Source organism: Alligator sinensis, unplaced genomic scaffold (genome assembly GCF_000455745.1).
Source record: "Alligator sinensis unplaced genomic scaffold, ASM45574v1 scaffold1286_1, whole genome shotgun sequence".
In the NCBI taxonomy this organism is placed as follows: domain Eukaryota; kingdom Metazoa; phylum Chordata; order Crocodylia; family Alligatoridae; genus Alligator; species Alligator sinensis.
Window position 1 is genome coordinate 919829 of NW_005842606.1, and position 7763 is coordinate 927591.

Consider the following 7763-nt stretch of genomic DNA (forward strand, 5'->3'; position numbering starts at 1 on the left):
TGACCCCAGCTGACTTCCTGCCCCTGGGGCAGGGGGCTGGACTCGATGATCTTCCGAGGTCCCTTCCAGCCCTAATGTCTATGAAATCTATGAAGTACAATGCTTGTATGTACCCATAGACTTCCCCCAGGTGCTGCTACAATACCAATAGGTAAAGAGACTAGGTTGGAAAATTTTCAAAGGGCTTTTCTTTGGAAAATATATTTCAAATTACACAGAACAGCTTTATTTTTACTGTTTCAAAATTAGTTATTTTTAAAAATGTTTCTAATAATTTTGCTTTGAATTGTTTAGCTGCTAAAGTGGAATATTTTAGGAAGAAGCCACATGAAATTATGGAATTTTATTCAAAATTTTCTGCAGAAAAGAATTCTGTTTTCTTTTCCTTTCCTTTCCTTTCTTTTCCAACCCCCAACATTAATACCATTTTGAGGCATTAATACCATTTTGAGGCATTGTCCTCCTATGTAGAATTAGCCTCCTAAAAATCTGACACTGTTAGATATGGGAACCAAGTGTTGCACCTGGGCAATATTTACTATCAAACCTTCATGAATTCTTATGAGTACTTGCAGGCTTGTAATCTGTAAATTGGCTTGTAGTCTGTAAATTGACTCTTGATTAAATATTGTAATACAAAAGGTATTCTTCTGTATATGGCATATTTCAGGTCCGTTTGTTTCCGTCCCATTCACACACCCAAGATCTATACAGGTATATAGATTTGTAGGGGTGATGTATCTTCAGTGGCAGATCCAGGGGGAATGCACTGGTGCATTTAACCCCTCCCCTCAGCCTTTATTTTTATTTTTCCCTTGTAGCCATTCAGTAGTAACAACTTCATTTTGGCATTTGGTTATTTTGGGAGGTGGATTGATATGAAGAATAAACAACAAGCCACAGGTAAAGATGAGATAACTACTCCTCCAATCCATTGGTGAAGTATTAGGGTAATTTATGATGATCCTAGGAGAAAAAACATGCCTTGAACTAAATTAGAAGTGCAAAAAGTTCATGGTCCCTGTTAATCTCTTGGGAGGAAAAAAAAATCCTTCCTTACCCCAAATTTGCAATCAGTTTAACCCACAGCCAAGTCTGAGTAGTTTGTAAGAATTGGTTGGGAAAACACTGTACTACAATAAAACTCATCTCTAGCTATAAAGCATTCACTGGGGGGAGTGAGGGCGAGGAGGGGGTGAAGGAAAGAAGAATCATACCATCCCTTCCATAAATTTGCCAAGCTCCATCTTGAAATAACTTAGGTTCTTTGACCCAGTGATTTTTCTTGGAAGCACCTTACAAAACATCACTCCTGTCATCATTAGAAACCTCTTCTAATTTCCAATTTGACTTTTTCATAACTGGTTTGGAGCTAACTGAAATGAAACCGACACACTTGAATGTTCCAAAAAGAAAAACATATGACCCATGCACGTAGTCATTCTGCTTGCTGTTCTCCAATCACAGAGTATAATTCCTAAATTGACAGACTCATTGATGAGGCATGCTGTAGTAACTGTTATTTCCTGTGTCAATACCTTCAAGAGTTCAGGAAAGAGATTTAATCTCTGTAAGCAATATTCATTAGCTTTCACCTTATATGTGGGAACTTCCATAATCATTTCCTTCATTTTCATTTGGTATCCTACCATTAACTCTATTTACTTCATCATTAGTGAAAACTGAAGTAATATAGTCCAGAATTACCTGAACCATACCTACACTGTTCCTATTTCCACCCAACTTCCCCCACCTCTTGCCTCCAAGTTTTTTTATGTTTTTTTTTACTTCTGTTTAATTTCTCTTTAATTATTTTAAAAGGGCAAATTCAAGGTCTGTTTCCACATGCATTTGTGCTTTATTTCGGCAATCTGTGACCTCTGAAAGATTTCTTTCCTTACTGATCAATCCCTTTTGCCACTTCTCAAAGGTCCTCTTCTTATCTTGTTTATAGATATTCAAGTAGGATCATTCAAGCAGATCCATAGCTCCTCCTTACCAATTTTTCCTCCTCCTCGGGAAGCAGCAAATAGTACTTGGACTTTTCATGAGCTAAAATCAAGTGAAAAATAGCAATGCCACTCATTGTCTAAAGAACCATTTGGTAGAGAAATTTATCAACTACACTATCCAAAAATATCTGTGCCCTACTGTTATTAGTAGCACTTATTATCCAATCAATAGCAAGGAATTTAGTTTCCCATAATTTCCAGTATTACTGAATTGTCCCATAATCTTCTAAAGAGATCTTGCCATTTGCAAAAGTCTATAACAGAGCAATCCCTAGGGGAATCTTTTTACTATCCCTGTTATTTTTCACACAAAGAAGTTCCATGTTGGCTATGCTTCTACATTTAATTTAATTAAATTTACAACTTCATTAATACACAGTGCTACCAGGCTACTTTTACCCTTCCTGAACAGTTTATAAACTTAAATATCCATATGTCAGTCATGATCTTTATACTGATGTGCTTCCATTTCAGTCCAATTTCTTGTCCAACTCCATGCTTACTGCCCAGCCTCCTTGCAATGCTGTACAACAACTTCAGTTGTTCGTGTGATCTTAACCAATGTCCCAGTTGGAACAGCTACCATCACTGTGTTGACAGAAACATCTCCCCAGCATGCATCTTCATTGATGTTCACTGTTTCACCTCCTGACAGTATATCTTTTTAGTAACTTCATCCTCATTTACTCAGTTTGCCTTCTGCTGTATATATTTTCCCCTGTGTGGAGACTTTATGAGGTTATCCCATCCTTATCTTCTGATTTCCAAGTTAATAGCTCTTCTACATATTTATGCCAACCTTGATTCCAGAAATCTTTTTATCTAACTCAAGAGAAGGCCCTCCCTCAGACAAAAATAGAGTTTGGATTTGTTTATTTTCCCAGCTATGATTATTTTGCTGTGATGATATAGTCTCTTAAGTGCACAGTTTGCTGGGGGCAATGGTTGTAAAAATAGCATTTCTTTTAAGACCAAAGGAGCTCCACCAGTGCTAAAGGCCAAGTGAAGGAGCGCTGCTTCATTTAATGTAGCCGAGAAAACTTCAAATAATTAAAGAGGACCCCATGCCTGAATGTTGTAGTAGCACCATAATCTGCATCATGGGAGTCTTTCCTTCCCCCTCTCCCTTTGAAAGAAAACTTTTAAAACATAGGCGACAAGCAATGGTTTTGGCTTGGCTACAATGAAAGCTAGGCACACTTAAACCATACAAAGCTGTAGATAACAGGAATGATAATTAATCTAACTGCCAGTACGAAACAGGCATTTATGTCCACAGAGGAGGATGACAAGTCTATTGAAGCAAGATTGTTCTATTTCTGATAGACTCCCTCATTATATTTTTTCTGCACTATTTTTGTTTAGTGATCATACAGTGTTATTACTGTGTACCTCAAATCTACTCTGTGACAAGCTTCCTTTTTTAAAAAGTTAGAAATTGCTGTTGACTCATGTTCCCTCTGGAGTGCCTTGACTTCACTTCACGGTGAAAGTGGAACTGATGCACAGGGTGCATTTACACATGCAATTAACATGCAGAAATAAAACTCTAGCATAGTTCATGCCAGAGTCAGCTGCTCCCAGGCACAGTGTCCATGTGTGCCTGGGACTGCAGCATGTTGACCTGGGGTACAGCAGCCCCAGGCTGGCAGGGGGCCTGGAGGTCAGCCCCAGGCTCCCAAGGTGCTGGCTCAGGCAGGAGGGTGCCACAGTGCAGGACCAGGCAGCAGGCAGTCCCTGCACTATAGCATCCTCACATCCCAGCCAGCCCCAGTCACAGTCTACACGTGTGTTTCAATGCTCTTAATTACTCCACCATAGGATAGTACTGCCCCAGTAATACTATCCTATTGCAGAGTTAATTAATTTAGTGTGCCTTAATTCTGGACTAGGATACTTTATTGCTGGGCTTTTGGTTGTAGCTGTGTTGGCCTAAGGACATAGGCAGGCAAGGTTCTTTGGGTAGATGTGATATCTTTTATTAGACTGAGTGAGTAGTTGGAGAAAAATTATTTGCAAGCTTTTGGGAGCAAGTTGCCCATGTCTGACTTCCTATGCCTGAAGAAGTTTTTATAGTAGGTAGTGTAGAGAGTTGTCTGTTGGCTTCTTTTATGTAGTCTTCATGGTTAAGGATAACTATAGCTCCTCCTTTATTTGCTGATTTTATTACTATTTGGTGGTTGGATCTTAGAGATTCAACAACCCTTCTTTCTGGGGGAGAGGTTGTTATAGTGGTGTTTGTTGTTGAGTATTTAACTGTTCATTCTTTCTCTGAAGCAGTCACTGTAGCGATTGAGGTTTGAATTTTATCCACTGTACGGTGTCCAATCTGAGGTGTTTTTTTGCTTTTGGGTGTCAATTTTTTCATTGATGTTGTCACCGGATGAATTTGTGTTGAAAGTGGATTCCTTTTGGTTGTGGAAATACTCCTCCAGATGGAGGCAACCAAAAAATTCTTCTAGTTCTCCGCATTGTAGTATCTTATTCGGGTGTTTTTCTGGACAGAAAGTAACGCCTTTTGGGAAAGACCTATTTTTCAGCTTTGGTATGTGTGTAGAGGCATTGATAATATTATAGGGTTGATTGGTTCCTTCTGTTTCATCAAGTGTGATGTTGGAATGTTGTATGGTATTGGTGCTGTTCTTCTGAGGTTCTTTTATGGCTGGGAAAGTTGTTCCTGTAGTAATTGGTTCCATTTCTTCTTTTTGTGTTGAATGGATGGTGTAATAAATCTTTGGTGGTCTTTTTGTCTTTGATAGTCTTTTTGTGTATGTTGTATAACGATTAGGAAGATATCCAGATTCGTCTCTTGTAGGTGCTTGTAGCATGTGATTTCCTTCTTGATGTGATTTCTTTCATTCCTTGGATTTTCAGAACAGCAGAGACTGCCTATGCCTGAAGAAGGGTGACTGTGCCCAAAAGCTTGCAAAGAACTTTTTTCCAACTACTGAGTTGATCTAATAAAAGATATCACATCTACACAAAAACCTTGCTATACTTTATTGTGGAGCTAGTTGTCAACTCTGCAGTAAGGCACATATGTAGAAACACTTAAAGTGTACAGCTTTACAACTGTGTCAGTCACTCCACGCCAGGGGAAGTTATCTCTTAGAAAAGTGAGGAGTAACTATACTCTGGGGTGTAAATTAGACTGATATACCAGCTGATTGCCAATTACTCAACATGCTTCTCTGCCACCTGGTGGCCTGATGCTATAATAGTGCCTACTGCATGAGCATGGGCTAGCTCATTGTGCATATGTCTACTCTTTACTATGGAACAAATTGACTATGGTGCAAAAGAAAAATAAATCCATGGATAATTAGTCCATAGCAATTATGTTATGTGTTCACACCCTCAAGAGGAGCAGGTTTTGCAGTGAATGAAACATATCTAAACACTCAATTCATTTGTACCAAACTCATTCATTTGTACTGAAAGTTATAAAAAGACTGTTGTTGTAAGCACACATAAAGCATGGTTCCTTGATTCTATTGTTATATATAAACTTCTGGACTACTCTTATCCACACACTTCGGGATTTGTTTTAATAAACATCTGTTCAAGGTTTTCTTAATTCTGGAATACAGGAAATAAGTGTTACATTATTAACATTTACATTATTTTTTTAAATGGCATGTGATGGGGGAGAGAAAGAGCTAATGACAACCAATGATTTAAGCAAAAAAAAAGTTGGTAATAAGCTAAAGTCATATTATTTGGATATATCCTATTACCTAGCTATGTTTGTATCTGTGTAGTTTTAATAAGATCATGAGAGAATCTGAACTAGGTCCATGAAAAATAACATAATCTCTGTCTTCCAGCCCTGCCAGCAGGAACAAGCTCAGAGTTTGAGAAAGATGATGTACAGGCAAGAGTTATTAGAGGAAAGCTAACTTGGAATGATGGGGTTAGCATTGAAGTTGTGAATAGTGTAAAGATAAGACACATTCATATTTCATCCCAAAAGAAGCTCTATAGTTTTAATGCTGTAAAAGTTCTGTTCCTTGAAGATAAATCTCCCCCCGATTTGGCCACAGCTTGATGCCTCCAGTGGAGTGAAGCTGTCATGCCAGATCATTGCTGCGGAAGCAGGCATCTCAAGTAAATGCAGCTGATGGTGTTGCAGAGCTACAAAATAAATGAATAAAAATCAGCACAACAACCTTGGAACCGTCCCTATGTGTAATAGGAAGGAAGGAGCGGCAAATGAGAATGCATTCCAAGCAACCTCTGTTAATGAGCAGATAAATGGCTGCATCCTGCCTTTCCTAAGTGCAACTCCCACTAAAGTCAGTGGGACTTTTACATGTCTTGTCTTCACTCTGAGAAGTTACAGTTTCTTTACCTGTAAAAGAAATTGCTTGTTCATTACCTCTAGCAGAATTGTTTAATTCCAAAAGCAATTTCAGTCAGCACCATATTGAGCTGTAATTAAAGATTTATGATCCTACTAAAGGGTTATGTTATAGTTGATCCTTAATAACAAAACACTTCATAAAAGTTCAGCGTTACACACAAAGCTGAGTGCAATGGACAGCTTCTGCCAAACATTCATTGTACATTCAAAATGTCAGCAAAGACTGCACTGCTACTGTTCTCTTTCAAATAATGCCCCACAGAATGGTGGATTCAGAAATCTATATAGATGTCTGAGGCATAGATCTTTCCACCTTCATAATGAATAAATGCACTTTGCAGATAGTTGTGTCTCCCTTCCTAGGACTCAGTATCAATGAAAGTAGCAGAATCTGGCCCTAGATTCATCCAAGGTTTGAAATACCATTACTCACACTGAATAGTTAAGATTTATGGGTTCTGATTTTATACATGTGGATCAGGCCCCAAGTATACAGCACAGACACACATAGTTGATGCATTTTAGAAAAGCAAACTTGATGCTCAATTCATTTATCCATTATTGCCTCAGCTTGCAACAACATCAGCCAGTTTTTGCCCCAAGGTATAAGAAGGGAATGATCACTGCTTTTTATCTGACATCTATCCTTATAGGACAGAAAGTTCAAGCGTGTCACATAAAAAGGGATGGACAGTACCATTGACATCACAAACAATATAAATAAGGCTTCAGTCTATCTAGGAATTCAAATACTCTGATGCATACTCATCATTTGTCATCCTTTCAGAGCCAACATAAAGCTAAAACGGGATCATAACAGCTGCTCAAAAGAAGCCACTTGAGCAGCGAAGGCCCTTGCTGACAATCTCAGCATACTCTTCCTTCTGCTCCACCAACTTCATAGCTGGAAAAATTGTTCTTTGCAAACTTTTGGGCACAAACACCGTTCTTCAGGCAGAGGGGGAGCAAAGAACACTTTTTCCAACCATTTAGTTGGACGAATAAAAGACATCCCATCTACCCAAAGAACCGTGCCTACCTACGTCCTTACACCGACACGGCTACAACCAGCAACCCTAAAGCACGGTGTATAGACACATACACAGGTCAGCGGCTACCAATCAAACAGAAGGTCCCGCCTCTGGCTGCCAACCAATAGCAAATCGCGCTTCCCACTGGCTCCCCCAGGACAGCGGCTACCAATCAAACAGCAGAACGTCCTGCCTCCGGCTGCCAATCAATAGCTTATCGTGTTTCCCATTGGTTGGCCTCCTTCCCCGGTCCCCAGCCCTCCGTTGCCAGGGTCCCGCTCCGTTTCCGGTAACCCTTGGTTACCAGCCTGGTGATGCGTCCTTCCCTCCCCCATGGAGCCCCAGCCAATGGGCGAG